Here is a 21,172-nt window from a genome sequence, read left to right as displayed (position 1 = left end):
CAATGGAGATAGCCCTCTGGGAAAACAATTTAAGGTTTCCATCTCCAATTTATTCCAGAAAGAAAAGAGAATGTAAAGGCAGGAGACAGTGTCAAGGTCATCACCTAATTTGCATTATCATAAAGCTTTGTATGTGGCAGTAGGGTCCTATAGCAAAGCTCCTAGTGCAAGTCTTAGTTATCATATGTTCAGCAAGGGAAAAAAACTTCTAGCAGGAATGCTGTGGGATGTTCTGTATGCTCTGAATGTGTTGTTCTGATTGGTTAATAAATAAAGTGCTGATTGGTCAGTAGCCATACAGGAAGTATAGGTGGGACAAAGAGAGAGGAGAAGTCTGGGAAGTAGAAAGCTGAGTCAGGAGATGCTGCCCATTGCCACCATGAGAAGCAAGATGTAAGGTACCAGTAAGCCACAAGCCACATGGCAACTTGTAGATTAATAGAAATGGGTTAATTTAAGATATAAGAACTAGATAGCAATATGCTTGAGCCATTAGGCCAAACAGTTTAAACAAGATAAGCATCTGTGTGTTTATTTGGGTCTGAGTGGCTGGGGGTCTGAGTGGTACTGGAGAAAACTCCAGCTACACAGGAAACTGTGCCAAGGTTCATGCTAAAGATAACTTTGGCATCTGGCTTAGAGACAGCTTTCAGATAAGGTCAGTCCTCCAGGCCCAGGGGCATTCTGCAGATATGGCCAGGTAGAGAGCAGAAAGTCTCACTAGGTAGAGAGTCCACCATGTTTCTAAGCTTTGGAGAAAGCTGTCAGGCCATGACAGACTGCAACCTCATACTTGAAGGCCTCCCAATAAAATTATTCCTGCCTACAAGATATGCTAGGGCAAAGGTGACACAAAAATTATGGGAGTGGCCAACCAATGACTGGTCCAGCTTGAGATCCATGCCATAAGAGGGAGTCCATGCCTGACACTGCCTGTAAGGCCAGGACCCAGAGGTAGTATAGCCCAGATATCTAAGAACCGAACATGACCAGAAAAAAAAGTCAAAGAAATGACTCCTAAGGATATTCTGCTATAGTCATACATAGATTATTGCCTAGACCAACTGTCATCATAAAAACTACCCGGAAACTGATGCAAACAGATACAGAGACTCATTGGTAAACATTAGGTAGATCTAAGTGAATCATGTGGAAGAAGGGGAAAAAGAATTATGGGAGCCAGAGGGGCTAAGGACATCACAAGGAAATCCACAGAATCAACTAATCCAGGCTTATAGAGGCTCACAGAGACTGAACCTACAACCTGAAAGCTTGCATGGGACTAACCTAGACCCCCTGCACGTTATAGTTGTATGGCTTGGTCTTCTTATGGGGCCTTTAATAGTGATGGCAGAGGCTGTCTCTGACTCTCTTTCCCTGCTTTGGGGACACTTTCCTTCTACTCTATTGCCTCTCCAGCCTTAATAGAAGTGGAGATGCTTAGTCTTACTACAACTTGACATGCAATGTTAGGCTGATATACATATGAGACCTGACTTTTTCTGAAGATAAAGAAGGAGAAGTGAGTAGGGAAGTGGGGAAGAGGGAAAGTTGGGTGGAGGGACTGGGAGGAGAGGAGAAAGGGGGAGGGGAAATGTTATTGGCTGGAGAATATTAATTAATTAATTAAATTTTTAAAAACTGTCAAAATTGTGAGGCCATATCTTTGTGAATATAATTTTAAGTTCTTTTTTCTATTCCACTGTCCTATATGAGTCTGGGCCATAATTCTCTTGCTACTATGGCTCTGTAATGTAACTAAAAAATAAAATACTGCAGCCTCTTCAACACTGTCCCATGTGCTCAGTATTGGTGCTTTTATGTGAGAGTCTTTTGGATTTCTGTAAGAATTTGGGGTTATTTTATCTCTTTTTGTGAAGACTGAACAGAGTAGTCCCTAAACTCAAGAATCTCCACTCTCCTGAAAAGAATATCTGTTCCTCCTCATAGAAGTCTAAAAGAGAGCATATCCTCCTAAACTAAGGAATCCTCCTCCCCTGAAAAGAACATCCACCTCTCATAATACAGGAACAGGACCCAATCTAAGTCCTCCATTCTGGAAAGACTCCAGGTGTACATCTAGCTACCCATTATCATAAAAAACACAAAAATCCCTTGTCCTCACTTTTCCTCCCATCTTCTCTAAGACCCTGGGTCTTAGTGTTTCATCACAGGAGTAGTAATCCTATCAAAGACAAGCCTAGTTTGCTTCCCTATTGCCGTGACATAACATTGACAAAAACTAACTTGGAGTAATCAACTAAGATTATTTCATCTTGTATCTTACAATCTGTCTTGAAAGGAAGTCAGTAATGAAATTCAAGGGAGGAACCTGGAGGCATGATATGAATAAGAGGCCATGGAGAAAAGTGATTTGCTACCTGTAGATTACTCCCCATGGCTTGCTCATTTTGCTTTCTTACACCATCAAAGATTACTTTCCTAGAAATGGCAATATTCAAAGCAAGTTGGGCTCTCTAACATCAATCATTAATACAGAAAATGTCACAAAAACTTGCCACCAATCTGATGGAAGCAATATCTCATTGGGTTTCCTTCATTCTACATAATTCTAGAATATGTCAAATTGACCAAGAACTAAGCAGCATACATTCTATTTTCCTGTACCTATGGATTTATCTTTTCTAGACTCAAATTAAGGGATATGATTAACTATCATAATATTTATCCATCTACAAACCAAGCAATACCTTGATCCCAAAATATCTCGAACAAATAAAAATGAGTAATTTTATTTCAATTGCATTCTCATTTTATATTTCACTCTCCTAGATTACCTGTGACTTGACTCATGAGTCTTACTCTGCTGTGAGAAAACTAAAGATTCTTGATTTCTTCATGTTTTTCTCATCTATCAACCCTGTTTGGCCTCTTTCCTTCCTATATCCATCACAAAATATCATTGATCATCTACTCTACATCTTTTCCCTCAGGTCTTTTGATTACCTTATAATGTTTATTTTATGATACTTTTATAATAAAACTTGTAGTCAGAGTCTACAGAAAAGACCACAAAAGGATACTTGAAGATTGATGCCTTAAGGAATCTGTAGTGGCATTAGAATTACTGGTTCTAGAATATCATTCTTTTCAACTCCATTTATATGTTTTTGAAATAACAAAGGTATTTTCAGCTTAGTAGGAAAACCTCTAGTCTGAAACAATCAGCAGAATAACTGCCTCCTTTATTTAAAACCATGCAACATTCAGTGTCAGTTTATATTGCTACCTTATCCCCTTTCTACATACAAATGTATAGCCATACCTGTTTTATTATTGTCTTCCTTGGCCTTTTCTATTTAAGTCTTCATCCCACACTTTTCTATGGATTTTGAAACATTATGCATTTTGTTTACTGCTCTTTGTACTGAATTTTAAGCATTGTCCTTTCTGATTTCTTTTTTTTGTCTCTAAAGATACTCAAGGGTCCATACCTACACTGTGACAGATTGTTCATTCACTGCTTCCACTTTCAATTCAAATGAATTAAAATCTTGTCATTACATTTTTCAGACCTTCTTCACCCAACATTTGGTGCTCAATTCCCTGAATATGCGTTTGTTTCTCCATAGCATTGAAACAACTGGATAATCATTTGTAGATTTCTAAGAAAGAACTGAATAAAAATCCCTCTCTTCCTTTTTTCTGATCTGTCATTCATAAATCATATATGCAAATTTAAGTGGGAGGAAATCAACACACCATAAAACCATTACCACAACCAATTCCATAGATATACCTGTGATATCCAAGAGTTCCTTTCCATTTCTTCTACTTTTGTTTGGTTTGGATTTTACCCTTTTGTAGTTAGAACACTGAATCTACTCTCCTAGAAAGTTTTGACAGCACAATGGTATTCAATTTTGCCCTGTGTTGTGATGTGCAGGTCCAGAGTTTATTCAGAACTTTATAGCTCTTAAATTTATTTGTCTAATTCAGAATTCTAGATTAACTTTCTAGTTATACTGATATCTCAATATACATTCCTCTAGGTGTCTTACATAGGCAGAAGTTTATTTTATTCATGTGAATATTGCAAGTACAGAACCATTAATATAATAAAAAAAGTTATAAATATATTGTGTGAAAGAGAAAACAATGACATTTGTCTCAGAAAAATATATACATTTCATATTTGAGATGAAAGATTTTACATATTATAAATTCAATTCAATGTGTTCATTCAACAAGTAATCATTCAGTACTGAAATAGTCCACTTGGGTTGCTATAACAAACACCCTTAGGATGGCTAATTTGTAAATGTCAAGTACTTATTGCTAGAATTTTATAGTTTGGAAATTCTAATGTAACATCTGATGAAGTCTCTATGCTTCATAGATAGTATCAGCTTGCTGCATCCTTGCACAATGAAAGGGATGTCACCCTATCAACATCTTTTATAAGGTATTAAAAAAAATTTTTAACACATTTATGAGTTCATAAGAAAAAATCTCCCTTGATTTAATGTTTTCCCAGAAGGTTCCATTTCTTAGCACTGTTATCTTAGATACTATGTTCTAATATATAAATTTCAGTGTCCACCACCATTCAGACCATAACAAGTATCTAGTTGTAGAAGACACTGGTTATATATTGAGGAGTATATATTATGTATTTCAGATTTAGCTTCTTGATAGTACATTCAGACAAAAACAAGTGCCAGGGAGGAAAAAGACAATAAAAGAAGTATATTGAAGTTGTTTACAGTTTAAATTATAGTAGACATGTCTGATTTCTTTGAAATTTGAATAAAAAAATAACACAAGGCAATAGGACAGACTTAGCCAAGATCAGAAATCATGCCACCAAGTGAGAGAATAAAGAACCTTAATCCCTTTTAATTATGTGGTTTGAAGAGTTTAAGAAAAGTTGAGATGATCTCCATGATTGGAAATTTACTTAGCAATAAAAAAATGTGTGGTAAAAAATAGTGACCTTACAAGAACTGTTGTGTAAGTCTAAGACACTTAGATGTTACCATTGGAAATTGTTTCAGACTACCAAAAATAGCATGACAAAATAGGACCTAGTGGTATAAGAACAGAAGAGGATAATTGCTGTGGGATGTTCTGTATGTTAAATGTGCTGCTCAGCTTGGTTAATAAATAAAACACTGATTGGCCAGTAACCAGGCAGGAAATATAGGTGGGACAAGAAGAGAGGAGAATTCTGTGAAGTGGAAGGCTGAGGAGAGAGACCCTGCCAGTCGCTGCCATGAAAAGTGATATGTAAGGTACCAGTAAGCCACAAGTCATGTAGCAACTAATACATTAATAGAAATGGGTTAATTTACAATATAAGAAAAATTAGCAAGAAGCCTGCCATGGCCATACAGTTTATAAGCAATATAAGTCTCTGTGTTTACTTGGTTGGGTCTGAGTGGCTGTGGGACTGGTGGGTGAGAGAGATTTGTCCTGACCGTGGGCCAGGCAGCACTGGAAAAATCTAGCTACAGATAAATCAATTTCTAAGTGCATTCTGCAGAGAACACTTCCTTGATGATCTGAATTTCATTCAGCTTGAGTTGAAGGTAACATTGTTTAGTACTGTACACTTCGATATTAGTGTACAGAAATTCAATGTATATGTATAGAGTATACTATGAACATTCACCTTCCATATTTTCTCCCTATAGACTCTTATCAATTTTGTTAATTACTTAAGACAGTCTCACTCACTTTTCTACATTCTTTCTTTTATTTATTTATTTTTTTTAATTTTACAATACCATTCAGTTCTACATATCAGCCACGGGTTCCCCTATTCTCTCCTTCCCCCCTCCCCGCCTCCCCTCATTCCCACCTCCTCCAGGGCAAATCCTCCCCCGAGGACTGCAATCAACCTGGTAGAAGCAGTCCAGGCAGGTCCAGTCCCTTCCTTCCAGACTGAGCCAAGTGTCCCTGCATAAGCTCCAGGTTTCAAACAGCCAGTTCATGCAATGAGCACAGGACTTGGTCCCACTGCCTAGTTGCCTCCCAAACTGATCAAGCCAATCAACTGTCTCACCTATTCAGAGGGCCTGATCCAGCTGGGGGCCCCTCAGCCTTTGGTTCATAGTTCATGTGTTTCCATTCATTTGGCTATTTTTTTCAATAATTGAGTAAAACCAAAATTTATTATAAGCCACAGTCATCCTAGAGACCTCCATGCTCTATATATAGCCTCCATGGTTCTATGGGTTGTGGTCTGATTATTCTTTATTTTATATCTAGAATCCACTTATGAGTGAGTACATACCATGACTGTCTTTCTGGGTTTGGGTTACCTCACTCAGGATGATTTTTTTTCTAGTTCTATCCATTTGCCTGCAAATTTCATGCTTTCATTATTTTTCTCTGCTGAGTAGTACTCCATTGTGTATATGTACCACATTCTTTTCATCCATTCTTCCATTGATGGGCATCTAGGTTGTTTCCAGGTTCTGGCTATTACAAATAGTGCTGCTATGAACATAGATGAGCATGTATCTTTATGGTATGAATCAGCATTCCTTGGGTATATGCCCAAGAGTGGGATGGCTGGATCTTGAGGTAGTTTAATTCCTAATTTTCTGAGAAACCGCCATATTGATTTCCACAGTGATTGTACAAGTTTACATTCTCACCAACAGTGGAGGAGTGTTCCCTTTGCTCCACATCCTCTCCAACATTGACTGTCATTGGTGTTTTTGATCATAGCCATTCTGACAGGTGTAAGGTGGTATCTCAGAGTCGTTTTGATTTGCATTTCTCTGATGATTAGGATGTTGAGCATTTCTTTAAATGTCTTTCAGCCATTTGTGATTCTTGTTTTGTGAATTCTCTGTTTAGCTCTTTAGCCCATTTTTTAATTGGACTGTTCAGTATTTTAATGTCTAGTTTCTTGAGTTCTTTATATACTGTGGAGATCAATCCTCTGTCAGATGTGGGGTTAGTGAAGATCTTTTCCCATTCTGTTGGCTGTCTTTTTGTCTTATTGACTGTGCCTTTTGCCCTGCAAAAGCTTCTCAATTTCGAGAGGTCCCATTTATTAATTGTTGTGCTCAGGGTCTGTGCTGTTGGTGTTTTATTTAGGAAATGGTCTCCGGTGCCAATGCGTTCAAGAGTGCTTCCTACTTTCTTTTCTATTAAGTTTAGTGTAACTGCATTTATGTTCAGGTCTTTGATCCACTTGGACTTGAGTTTTGTGCATGGTGACAGATATGGATCTATTTGTAATCTTTTACATATTGAGATCCAGTTATGCCAGCACCATTTGTTGAAGATACTTTCTTTTTTCCATTGTATAGTTTTGGCTCCTTTGTCAAAAACCAGGTGTTCATATGTGTATGGATTAATGTCAGGGTCTTCAATTCGATTCCATTGGTCTGTATGTCGGTTTTTATACCAGTACCAAGCTGTTTTTATTACTATAGCTCTATAGTAGAGTTTGAGGTCCGGGATGGTGATGCCTCCAAAGGTTGCTTTATCATATAGGATCCTTTTAGCTATCCTGGGTCTTTTGTTTTTCCATATGAAGTTGAGTCTTTTGCTTTCCAAGTCTGTGAAGAATTGTGTTGGGATTTTGATGGGGATTGCATTGAATCTGTAGATTGCTTTTGGTAAGATTGCCATTTTTACTATGTTAATACTACCTATCCATGAGCATGGGAGATCCTTCCATTTTCTGATATCCTCTTCAATTTCTTTCTTTAGAGATTTAAAGTTCTTGTCAAAAAGGTCCTTCACTTGTTTAGTTAGTGTTATCCCAAGGTATTTTATATTATTTGTGGCTATTGTAAAGGGTGATATTTCTCTGACTTCTTTCTCAGCCCTTTTATCATTTGTGTATAGGAGGGCTACTGATTTTTTTGAGTTGATCTTGTATCCTGCCACTTTACTGAAGGAGTTTATCAGCTGTAGGAGTTCCCTGGTAGATTTTTTGGGGTCACTTATGCATACTATCATATCATCTGCAAATAGTGAAAGTTTGACTTCTTCCTTGCCAATTTGTTGATTGATCTCCTTTTGATCTCCTTTTTATGTCTTATTGCTCCAGCTAGAACTTCTAGTACTATATTGAATAAATATGGGGAGAGTGGACAGCCTTGTCTTGTTCCTGAATTTAGTGGTATCGCTTTGAGTTTCTCTCCATTTAATTTGATGTTTGCTGTTGGCTTGCTATAAATTGCCTTTTTTATGTTTAGAAATGTTCCTTGTATTCCTGATCTTTCTAAGACCTTTATCATGAAGGGGTGTTGGATTTTGTCAAAGGCTTTTTCAGCATCTAAGGAGATGATCATGTGGTTTTTTTCTTTCAGTTTGTTTATATGGTGTATTACATTGACTGATTTTCGTATGTTGAACCATCCTTGCATCCCTGGGATGAATCCTACTTGGTCATGATGGATAATTGTTTTGATGTATTCTTGGATTTGGTTTGCCAATATTTTGTTGAGTATTTTTGCATCAATGTTCATGAGGGAGATTGGTCTGTAGTTCTCTTTCTTTGTTGCATCTTTGTGTGGTTTGGGTATCAGGGTAATTGTAGCCTCATAAAAAGAGTTTGGTAGTGTTCCTTCTGTTTCTATTGTGTGGAACACTTTGAAGAGGATTGGTATTAGTTCTTCTTTGAAAGTCTGGTAGAATTCTGCACTGAAACCATCTGGTCCTGGGCTTTTTTTGGTTAGGAGACTTTTGATGACTATTTCTATTTCTTTAGGGGTTATTGATCTATTTAAATGGTTTATCTGGTCTTGATTTAATTTTGGTATGTGGCATTTATCCAGAAAATTGTCCATTTCTTCCTGGTTTTCCATTTTTGTGGAATACAGGTTTTTGAATTATGATTTGATGATTCTCTGAATTTCCTCGTTGTCTGTTGTTATGTCTCCCTTTTCATTTCTGATTTTGTTAATTTGGGTACTCTCTCTTTGCCTTTTGGTTAATTTGGCAAGGGGTTTGTCTATCTTGTTGATTTTTTTCAAAGAACCAACTCTTTGTTTCATTGATTTTTTTGTATTGTTCTCTTGTTTTCTATTTCATTGATTCCAGCCCTCAATTTGATTATTTCCTGGCGTCTATTTCTCCTGGGTGAGTTTGTTTCTTTTTGTTTTAGAGCTTTCAGTTGTGCTATTAATTCAATGGTATGGGATTGCTCCATCTTCTTTATGTGTGCATTTAGAGCTATGAATTTTCCTCTTAGCACTGCTTTCATAGTGTCCCATAAGTTTGGGTATGTTGTGCTTTCATTTTCATTGAATTCTAGGAAATCTTTAATTTTGTTATTTATTTCTTCCTTGACCCATTGATGTTTTAGTTGGGCATTATTCAGTTTCCATGAGTTTGTGGATTTTCTATAATTTTTGTTGTTGTTGAGGTCTAACTTTAAGGCATGGTTGTCTGATAAAATACAGGAGGTTATTCCAATTTTTTTTGTATCTGTTGAGCTTTGTTTTGTGGCCAAGAGTGTGGTCAATTTTTGAGAAAGTTCCATGGATTGCTGAGAAGAAGGTATATTCTTTTGTGTTAGGATGGAATGTTCTGTAGATATCTATTAAGTCCATTTGAGTCATAACATCTGTTAGGTCTTTTATTTCTTTGTTAAGTTTCAGTCTGGTAGATCTGTCTTTTGGTGAGAGTGGTGTGTAAAATCTCCCACTACTAATGTGTGGGGTTTGATGTGTGTTTTAAACTTTAGTAGTGTTTCTTTTATGAATGTGGGTGCTTTTGTATTTGGAGCATAAATGTTTAGAGTCGAGACTTCATCTTAGTGGATTTTTTCTGTGATAAATATGTAATGTCCATCCTGATCTCTTTTGATTGATTTTAGTTTGAAGTCTATTTTATTAGATATTAGGATAGCTACACCAGCTTGTTTCTTAGGTCCATTTGCTTGGAAAGCCTTTTCTTAGCCCTTTACTTGGAGGTAGTGTCTGTCTTTGAAGTTAAGGTGTGTTTCTTGTATGCAGCAGATGGATGGGTCCTGTTTTCTTATCCATTCTGTTAGCCCGTGTCTTTTTATAGGTGAGTTGAGACCATTGATATTGATGGATATTAGTGACCAGTGATTGTTAATTCCTGTTATTTTTTGTGGTTGTGCTGTGTTGTCCTTCTGTGGTGTATGTTGGTGTGGGATTATCTATTGCTTGATTTTTCATGAATGTGTTTAGCTTCTTTGGGTTGGATTTTCCCTTCTAGTGCTTTCTGTAGGGCTGGGTTTGTGGACAGGTATTGATTAAATCTGGTTTTATCCTGATATATTTTGTTTACTCTGTCTATGGTGATTGAGAGTTTTGCTGCGTATAATAGCCTGGGTTGGCATCCGTGGTCTCTTAGTGTCTGCATAAGATTTGTCCATGATCTTCTAGCTTTCATAGTCTCTATTGAGTAGTCTGGTGTTATTCTGATGGGTTTGCCTTTATATGTTACTTGGTCTTTTTCCTTTGCTGCTCTTAATATTTTTTTCTTTGTTCTGTGTGTTTAGTGTTTTGATTACTATGTGGCAAGGGGACTTTTTTTTTTTTTGGATCCAGCCTATTCGGTGTTCGGTAAGCTTCTTGTATCTTCATAGGTATTTCTTTCTTTAGGTTAGGAAAGTTTTCTTCTATGATTTTGTTGAATATATTTTCTGTGCCTTTGAGTTGGTATTCTTCTCCTTCTTCTATCCCTATTATTCTTAGGTTTGGTCTTTTCATGGTGTCCCAAATTTCCTGGACGTTTTGTGTTACGACTTTTTTTGTCTTTAGTGTTTTCTTTGACTGACGAATCTATTTTCTCTATTGTGTCTTCAGTGTCAGAGATTCTCTGTTCCATCTCTTCCAATAGGTTGGTTATGCTTGTTTCTGTAGTTCCTGTTCCTTTAGTCAGGATTTCTATTTCCAGCATTCCCTCAGCATGTGTTTTCTTTATTGTCTCAAATTCATTTTTCAGATGTTGGAATGTTTCTTTCATCTGTTTAATTGCTTTTTCTTTGCTTTCTTTGATTTCTTCCCATTTTCTTCTTTAAGGGAGTCTTTTATTTCCTCTTTAATGGAGTTTTTCATTTCCTCTTTAAGGGAAGTTTTTATTTCCTCTTTAATGGAGTTTTTCATTCCCTCTTTAAGGGAAGTTTTTATTTCCTCTTTAATGGAGTTTTTCATTTCCTCTTTAAGGGAAGTTTTTATTTCCTCTTTAATGGAGTTTTTCATTCCCTCTTTAAGGGAAGTTTTTATTTCCTCTTTAATGGAGTTTTTCATTTCCTCTTTAAGGGAAGTTTTTATTTCCTCTTTAAGGGAGTTTTTCATTTTCTCTTTAAGGGAAGTTTTTATTTCCTCTTTGAGGGAATGTTTTATTTCTTCTTTAAAGGCCTCTATCATCTTCTTAAAGTCATTTTTAGGGTTGACTTCTTCTGTTTCTTCTTTCTTGGTATGTTCAGGTCTTGCAGGTGTAGTATCACTACATTCTGATGTTGCCATATAGGTCTTTATGTTATTGCCTGTATTTTTGCACTGGCGTCTACTCATCTCTTCCTCTGCTCGGTGCAGGTGGTGTCTGTGTCTGAGAGTGCCTCTCTTGTTCTAATTTTTAGTCTTGGTTTAGTAGGAGTTCTTGGTTAAATTGGTGCTATTGGGCTGTTTCTTCAGGGGCAACTGATCTCAGTCGGTGAAGTATATACTTATGATTCTGGTGATCTGGTTTGGTGGCTGGGCAGCACCTTCTTCTGTGTTCCCAGGTCATGTTTTGTTCATTTGTCAACTCCTCAGCTGATCTTGTTTCTTCAGATTTCAAACTGTAGGCATCTGAATCCTCTCCCAGATGGATTTCAGCTGAGCAAGGTAGTCTCACCAACACCTCCAAGTTGTTGGGTTTTGCGGGATCAGCAGCTGGGCCCTGGGTTGTCCTCAGATGGAGTGTTCAGATTCGTTCTGGTTCTGTCCCAGGGAGATAGCTTCTTCCCCGGGTGTTTGGGTTAGAGGCGTCCCTGTTCCAAGCTGCGTCTGCTTGTCTCCATCGCTGGGCTTGTCTACTTCTGTGGGCCATCGCCGGGCCTGTATGTCCCTACCTCTGCGGGCCACTGCCGCGGGCTTACCTGCGTCTGCTTGTCTCTGCCACTGGGCCTGTCTACCTCTGCGGGTTGCCGCCCGGCCTGTATGTCTCTGCTGTCTGCTGCCTCGGGCCTACCTACCTCTGCTTGTCACTGCTGCCGGCCGTCTACCTCTGCGGGCCACCCCCGCTGGGCCTGTATGTCTCTGTTGGCCACCGCCACCAGGCCCATCTTCTTTTCTACATTCTTATAGAAATGATTTATATGCATATGTGATTTTATGCATCTATATGCATCTATATGTATTGTTCCCTAACAATAAATAGCTGTCTTACAGAATGGGGAAATTTTTTGCTGAGTATACATTTAACATATTAATATCTAAAATACACAAAAATACAAAAGCTAAATAAAAAGCAATCAAATAACAAATAAAAATGTAATGCTTAGAAAGGATAAAAATATGAAGTATATATAGACAGTAAACATATAAAAAATACAATTTTTTACCTACCACAGAAATGTAAATTAAAACTCGTTGACAAAGTTTCCATCTAACTTCAGTCAGAATGGCTACCATTAAGAAGGTAAGTTTTGAGAAGAGGAGATAAAGATCTTATTTATGATGGATTATGATTTCAAAAAGCTCAATGCTGATGTTTTAGAAAGTATAGGAGAAAGGATCAGTGAGAGAAAACAGAAAGCAGGAAGATTAGAAATTCAAGGCCACTCTGGGCTACTCAAGATTGAACCAATGTAAAAGATAAACAGAGCCAGACAGTGGTGGCTAACTCTTTTGATCCCAGCACTTGGGATCTCATGTCTTTTATCCCAGTACTTGGGATCTCACACCTTTAATCCAAGCACTAGGGAGGTGGAGACAGGATCTGCCCCATTCAGTCTGAGGATTCATAGAGACAGGATACCTATTCAGTTTGAGGATTTGTAGAGGTAAAAATTCTCTGCTGGCTAGCTCCTCTGTTTGTCTGATCTTTCAGCTTTCACCCTGATATCTGACTGTGGGTTTTTGTTTCATTAAGACTAATTAGGATCTCATATCAAATAGGATTTATGAGATTAGAACAGCTTGGCTTCAAGTATAGAGTAGGCTGTCATTGTTTGCAGGTTTTATTTTGGCTCTATTAAAAGAGAAATGGAGATATAAGACTACCTTGTCTACCATGTGTTGATTTTCTCCTCTCAATTCCTTGTGATGATTTTGACATGTAAACTTAGTTATAGTTTGAGAAAAATGTTTTAATATACATCTCATGTAATTTGAATGTACTGGTACTAAAGGCAAGAAGAAAATTTTTTTAAAAAAATAATGGAAAATTCATGTAATAACTAAAATAAACTATTTGGATAACTAATTGATGTTTTATTCCTTGGTGAAGATTATTTCTCCCTCTCAGTATTCCTTAGTTGCCTGTATCTGTGTATGGTTGAGGCTTCATGGTTTCCCTCACTCTCCTTACATATTAGCATGTCTCTTGGTATTGTCCTTGTTGATTTCATGTTGATGAGACTTTATGGTCAGCCCTCAACATATACACACAGATAGCATTATACCAACTGAGTAAATTGTAGTTACTTATTTAAGAATATGTATGCATTTATGTATATAACAATAATTAATGGGAAAAAAAGAGGCCATGAATTTGAAATAGAGCAATGGGGATTATATGGGAGGGTTTGGAAGGAGAAAAGAAGGTAATTATGTTATAATTTCTTAAGTAAATGTAATAAAACATTAAAAATGATCTTATGATTATAAAGTGTCAACATTAATTTGATGTTCACACATAGTACTCTATGGCTTTTGTGTAGTGTCTAACTATTCAAGGGAGAATTTTAGAACATAAGGTAACAGTCCCCCAGACCTTAGCACAACTGACTCCATGATGAAGGCAACATTCAGGCCATGGAACCCAGCATGGAAACAAGCACACCTGCCAAAACAAAAATAAAATCCTTTACATCAAAGTCGATAGTTCTGAAAAAGTCTCTAAATATATTAACTTTGCATTTTTAGCTACTGTGGTTCTGCTTATGGCTAATTGCTCTTGTTAATTGGAGTACATCAATGCAGGACCTGGTTTTTGTGCTTCAATCTCACCTGGGAAAAGCTCTGTGCTACACTGGGATACAGAACACCCAGTGTAGTTGCCATCTGGTTAATAGAGACTTTCTATTGGCCTAAATCCTCAGCTGAGTAGACTTCCCCACTGGACACCCCACAACATTTCTGTAGGTCCCACTGTGATCCACAAAGAATTGACCTTTAGACTGTGGGGGTTCAGATCCCCTCAAAGCATGGAAGAGTACAGTAGTCAAGGGGCTCCGAAGGGGTGCTCAACCTAAAAATGTTCCAGAGAGCTAGCGCTCTCTTTGACCAATCTCTGCCTAATGGTTTAGAGGAGTCTAACATCTCCACCCCAAAAGGAAATGAACCTGAAAGTTGGTGAGTCTGTCACCTCCAAAAGTAAGTTTGTTTAAGGTGTGGTTTTGTTAGGACACAAAGGAGAGGCCACATGCCACCACTGATGGGATCTGTGTGGAATGTCACAAACTCTCCTGGGCTCTTCAGGAGTATGAATGTTCAATGACACCCCTGGTTGTCTTTACTGTGTATCTCTCTCTGTGTCTCTGTCAGTTCTGTTAACTGGGAAAACAGATCAAAACTGCTGTTACTGTGGAGATATCTACAGCAAAGATTGGCAGGGTTTCTCTCACAAAAAAAAAAAAAAAAAAAAAAAAAAAAAAACACACCTTCAGACCTTCTGTGAAATCGCTTGACCCTCTTTGGGAGTTGGGTTGCCCAGTGATTACTCATACCATCTGAAACATAAAACCATGGCCACCCTGAACAGTTTCTCTGCTTTGATGAGTGGTTTTCTCTAGTACAAGACTTTCCTACCTGACCTCGAACTCTTCTTAAGACCTATGCCCTCTTGTTGGGAACCTGGATCTTTTGACTCTGCCATGTTACCGAGCAGAAGCGGAAACCTGCGCCTCTTCTCTCAGTCTCACCGAGGAAACAGACCATGCCCCTGTCCCAGCCACGGGCTTGTTTGTTCACTGGACTCCAGCTCCTGGTACTGTCCTGTTCCCTCGGTGGATATGGGAAGAGGCTTCATCTAGGGTGCCCAGTCATCTAATCACAAGGCCCGCTGGGAGGGAGAAATCATCCCCAGAGCTGCAGGCTCCCTCTGCTCCCCGCTGTTGCAGGAAGTGGGAAATAAGTGCCTCCCCAGCCACGTCCAGAATAAAGAAAAGTCTCACTCCTTTTTCTTTCAAGATTTATTTCTTCTATTCAACCAATGATCTGTATAATTGAAAAATTCAAAACTTGCTATTCTTGGGGAAAAAAACCTGCCGGATTGGGGAAGGGGCTTTGGGAGTAGATCATGGCTGAGCAGTGCTATGTTAATATAATGAGTGTCATCTTCTGTTCAACACTGACTTTAAACAGCTTTGCCAGGACCCTTTTAAGAAATTAAAGACAACTGCTAAAAACCATTGTTTTTTGTTGTACATTTAGCTTCAGTTAGAAAAAAAATCTTCAAAAATAAAAGTGTTTAAGATTATAAATAGGATCACCATATCCTGGCCCACACCTCTGACAGAAGCCTCCTAATTCGCCAGAGATCAGGCCACTATCCTGAATGCCAGGTAAGACCATACCTCACCCCATCCATGTCTGTGCAACATAAACCCAACCACCTTCCTCTCCTTGTCAGCATACCCCAGCCCACACCTCTGATGGGAGCCTGCTACTCTACCAGAGTCCAGGCCAACAGAAAAGCAGAGACAAGGCAAGCTTTCTGAACTCCAAAGGTCAAGTCAACTCCCTGAAAACCAGGCAGAAGCCTCCTACCCCACCAGAAGGCAGGCCAGCATCCTGAAGCTCAGAGGACCTCTTGCCAGATCAGAAGCCAAATGCATAGCTAGAGCTCCAGCTCCCAACTTGGACAGCAACCTATTGATGAAGCAGATACCATGGACGCCAAAAGAAATCCAGCCCCCACTGTGGATGGAGACCCTCTACCCACCACAGGCCAGGGCAGCCAGAAGATCAGAGAGGAAACAGAAACCAAGGGAAAAAATCCATCTAACAAAGACAAATCCTGAAACTGGCACCTAGATCTATAATAACTAAAAATCCAGATACTAAAATGAAAAATGTCTGAACACAAACAACAGCCAGAGCAATATGTCACTACCTAAGCCAAGATATCCCACTACAGCAAGCCCTGAATATTCCAACATAATTGAAGCACAACAAAATGACCTTAAAACAAGCTTAATGTTGATGATAGAGGTTGTTAAAGAGGAAAGGAATAAATCCCTTAATGAAAGTAAAGAAAAGACAATAAAAAATTGTAGAAAGTCAATAAATCCTTTAAAGAATGTCAACAAAACTAAGAAAAAACAACCAATTGAAGGAAAAGAATAAAACTGTTCAAGATCTAAAAATGAAAATAGAAGCAATAAAGAAAACACAAAGTAAGAGAAATATGGAAATGGAAAATCTAGGTAAATGATCAGGTACTACAGATGTAAGCATCATCAACAGAATATGAGATGGAAGAGAGAATCTCAGCCTTGAAGACACAGTAAAAGAAATAGATACATAAGTGAAAGAAAATGCTAAAACTAAAAAATCCTTGCTATGAAGCATCCATAAAATCTGGGACAGTATGAAAAAACAAAATGGAAGAATAATAGGTATAGAAGAAGGAAAAGATTCCAAGTTCTAAGGCCCAGTATCTTTTTAACAAAATCACAGAACAAAATTTTCCTAACCTAAAGAAGGAAATTCCCATAATGGTACAGGAAGTTTTCAGAACATCAAATAGATTGGTTCAGAAAGAAAAGTTCCTGTGCCACATAATGAGCAAAATGCTGAATGCAGGAGAAATCACACAAAGAATAAAAAAAAGAAAGAGAATTACAGATCATTTTCCTTCATGAACATTGATACAAAAATACTCAATAAAATACTCACAAACTGAATCCAAGAACACATCAAAAATATCATCCAGCATGATCAAGTAGTCTTCATCCTAGAGGTACAGAAATGGTTCAACATAGGAAAATCTGTCAGTAGATCACTCATACAAACAAACTGAAAGAAAAAAAATCCACATGAACATCTCATTAGATGCTGAAGAAGCCTTTGACAAAATCCAATACTCCTTCATGATAAAATTCTTGGAGAGATCAGGGATACAAGGAACATACATAAACACAATAAAAGCAATATACAGCAAGCCCACAGCCCACATCAAATTCAATTGAGAGAAACTGAAAGTGATTCTGCTAATATCAGGAACAAGACAAGGTTATCTACTCTCTCCATGTCTATTCGGTGTAGTACGCAAAGTTCTAGCAAGAGAAATAAGATAACAAAAGGAAACCAAGGTGATATAAATTGAAAAGGAAGAAGTCAAACTTTTGATATTTTCAGATGATATAATAGTATACATAAATGACCCAAAAATTCTACCAGGGAACTTCTACAGCTGATAAAAACCTTCAGTAATGTGGCAGGATACAAGATTAACTCAAAAAAATCACTAGCCATCCTATATACAAATGATAAACAAGATGAGAAAGAAGTTAGAGAAACAGCACCCATTACAATAGCCACAAATAATATAAAATATCTTGGGGTATCTCCAACCAAATAAGTGAAAAACCTGTATGACAAGAACTTTAAGATTTAAGAAAGAAATTAAAGAAGGTATCAAAAAAAAAAAAAAAAAGGAAAGATCTTCCATGCTCTTGGATAGGAGGATTAACATAGTAAAAATGTCAATGTTACCAAAAGCAATCTACAAATTCAGTGCAATCCCGATCAAAATCCCAACACAATTCTTCACAGACCTCAAAAGAACAATACTCAACTCCATATGGAAAAATAAAAAAAACCCAGGGCAGCAAAAACAATCCTGTACAATAAAGGAACTTCTGAAAACATCACCACTCCTGACTTCAAACTCTAGTATAAAGCTATCATACTAAAAACAGCTTGGTATTGGCATAAAAACAGACACATGGATCAGTGGAATCAAATTGAAGATGCTGACATTAATCCACACACCTATGATCACCTTTTTTGTTGTTGTTATTTTTTACAAAGAAACCAAAATTGTACAATGGAAAAAAGAAACCATCTTTGCAAATGGCCCTGGCATAACTGAATGTCAACAGGTAGAAGAATGCTAATAGATCCATATTTATTGCCATGCACAAAGCTCAAGTCCAGAGCCAGGCAGTGGTGGTACATGCCTTTAATCCCAGCACTCGGGAGTCAGAGCCAGGCAGATTTCTGTGAGTTTGAGGCCAGGCTGGTCTATAGAGCAAGATCCAGGACAGGCACCAAAACTACTCAGAGAAACCCTGTCTTGAAAAACCCAAACCAGTCTATTGTGGGGGTATCTTTGTGGATTTCTGTGGGCCTCTCTAGCACTTTCTTTCTTCCTTTTCTCATGTGGTCTTCATTTACCATGGTCTCCTATTCCTTGTTCTCCCTCTCTGTTCTTGATCTAGCTGGGAACTCCCACTCCCACAGGCTCTCTTTCCCTTGACCCTCGCCCTTCATTACTCCCACTCATATCCAGGTTGTTCACGTAGATCTCAGCCATTTCTCCATCATTGGGAGATCCTTGTGTCTTTCTTGGGGTCCTGTTTTCCAGGTAGCTTCCATGTGATGTGAGTAACAGTCCAATCATCCTTGTTCCACCTCTTGTATCCTCCTATGAATGAGTACATACCATATTTGTCTTTCTGAGTCTGAGTTACCTCACTCAGGATGATTTTTTCTAGATCCATCCATTTGCCTGCAAACTCATGATGTCATTGTTTTTCTCTGCTGAGTAGTATTCCATTGTGTATATATGCCACAATTTATTTATCCATTCTTCAGTTGAAGGGCATCTAGGTTGTTTCCAGGTTTGGGCTATTACAAACAATGCTGATATGAACATAGCTGAGCAAGTGCTCTTGTCGTATGATTGAGCATTTCTTGGGTATATGCCCAGGAGTGGTATAGCTGGATCGTGGAGGAGATTGATTCACAATTTATTAAGAAAGCACCATATTGATTTCCAAAGTAGGTGTACAAGCTTGCATTCCCACCAGCAGTGGAGGAGAGTTCCCCTAGTTCCTCATCCTCTCCAGCATAAAGTGTCTTCAGTGTTTTTGATCTTAGCCATTCTGACAGGCATAAGGTGGCCAGAACTGACCTACTCTGATGATGGGATGGCCAAACACCCTAATAGTTGTGCCAGAAACCCCATTCAAGGACTGAGGAATCTGGATGCAGAGATCCATGGCTTGGCCCTGGGTGGAGCGCCGGGAGTCTAATCAGCAAGAAAGAGGAGGGTTTATATGAGCGAGAATTGTTGAAACCAAGGTTGGATAAAGCACAGGGACAAATAGCCAAACAAATGGAAACACATGAACTATGAACCAAAGGCTGAGGGGCCCCCAACTGGATCAGGACCTCTGAATGGGTGAGACAGTTGATTGGCTTGATCTGTTTGGGAGGCATCTAGGCAGTGGGACCAAGTCCTGTGCTCAATTGCATGAGTTGGCTGTTTGAAACCTGGGGCTTATGCAGGGACACTTGGCTCAATCTGGGAGGAGGGGACTGGACCTGCCTGGACTGAGTCTACCAAGTCAATTTCAGTCCTCGGGGGAGGCTTTGCTCTGGAGGAGATGGGAATGGGGGGTGCCCTGGGGGGAAGGGGAGGGGGGCAGGAAGGGGGAGAACAAGGGAATCCGTGCTGATCTGTAGAACTGAATGGTATTGTAAAATAAAATAAAAGGGGAAAAAAAAAAGAAAAACCAAAACAATACAAACAAACAAAGAAAAAAAAAAACCCTCAATCCAAGTGGGTCAAAGACATCAACATAAATCTAGTCACACTCAACCTGACAGAAGAGAAAATGGGAAATAGCCTAGAATGCATTAGCACAGGAGACCACTTCAGAAATATAACACCAGTAGCACAGACACTAAGAGCAACAATCAATAAATGGGTACTTTTTGAAACTGAAAAGCTTCTGTAAGGCAAAGGACACCATCAATAAGACAAAACACCCACCTACTGAATGGGAAATGATGTTCACCAACCCCACATCTGACAGAGGGCTGATCTCCAAAGTATATAAAGAAATAAGAAACTAGACATCAAAATAACAAACAATCCAATTTAAAAATGGGGTGAAGATCTAAACAGAGGATCCTCAACAGAAGAATCTTAGATGGATGAAAAACATTTAAGGGTTTGCTCAACATCCTTAGTCATCAGAAAAATGCTAGTTTAAATGACTCTGAGATACATTCTTATACCTGTCAGGATGACTAAGATAAAAAACACTGATGGCAGCTTATTTTGGAAAGGATGTGGGGTAAGGGGAACACTCTTCCACTGCTCATGGGAGTGCAAACTTGTCCAGCCACTCTGGAAATCAGAATGGTGGTTTCTCATAAAATTGGGAATCAATCTACCTTAAGACCCATTTATACCACTTTTGGGCACATACCCAAAGGATGTTCAATCATACCACAAGGACACTTGCTCAACTATGTTCATAGCAGGATTATTCATAATATCCAGAACCTTGAAATAACCCAGATGCCTCTCAACATAAGAATGGATGAAGAAATGTACATTTATACAATGGAGTATTAAATAGTGACATCATGGAATTTGCAGGCAAATGGGTGGAACTAGAAAAAAATCATCCTGAGTGAGGTAGCCCAGACCCAGAAAGACAAATATGGTATATGGATAGTAGATGTAAAGCAAAGGATAACCAGACTAAAATCCACAGCCCTAGAGAAACTATGTAACATGGAGGACCCTAAGAGAGGTGCATGGATTGCCATGGGAAGGAGAAATAGCTGAGATCTCCTGGCAAACTGAGGGTGGAGGGAGAGGTAGAGGGGAAAGGATGGGGGGACGGACATGTGAGGGATTAGAATTGGTTGAGTTGGGAGAGGGACAAAGAGGGGGAGCAACAAAAGACATATCTTGATAGAGGGGGCCATTATTGGGTTAGGTTCCAGGGAAACTCCCAGAAATTCCTAAGGATGACTCCAGCTAAGACTTTTAGCAACAGTTAGAGAGTGCCTGAACTGGCCTCCTGTAA

This window comes from Peromyscus maniculatus, chromosome 11, assembly GCF_049852395.1.
Source record: "Peromyscus maniculatus bairdii isolate BWxNUB_F1_BW_parent chromosome 11, HU_Pman_BW_mat_3.1, whole genome shotgun sequence".
Lineage (NCBI taxonomy): Eukaryota > Metazoa > Chordata > Mammalia > Rodentia > Cricetidae > Peromyscus > Peromyscus maniculatus.
Note: the sequence above shows the minus strand (reverse complement) of the source record.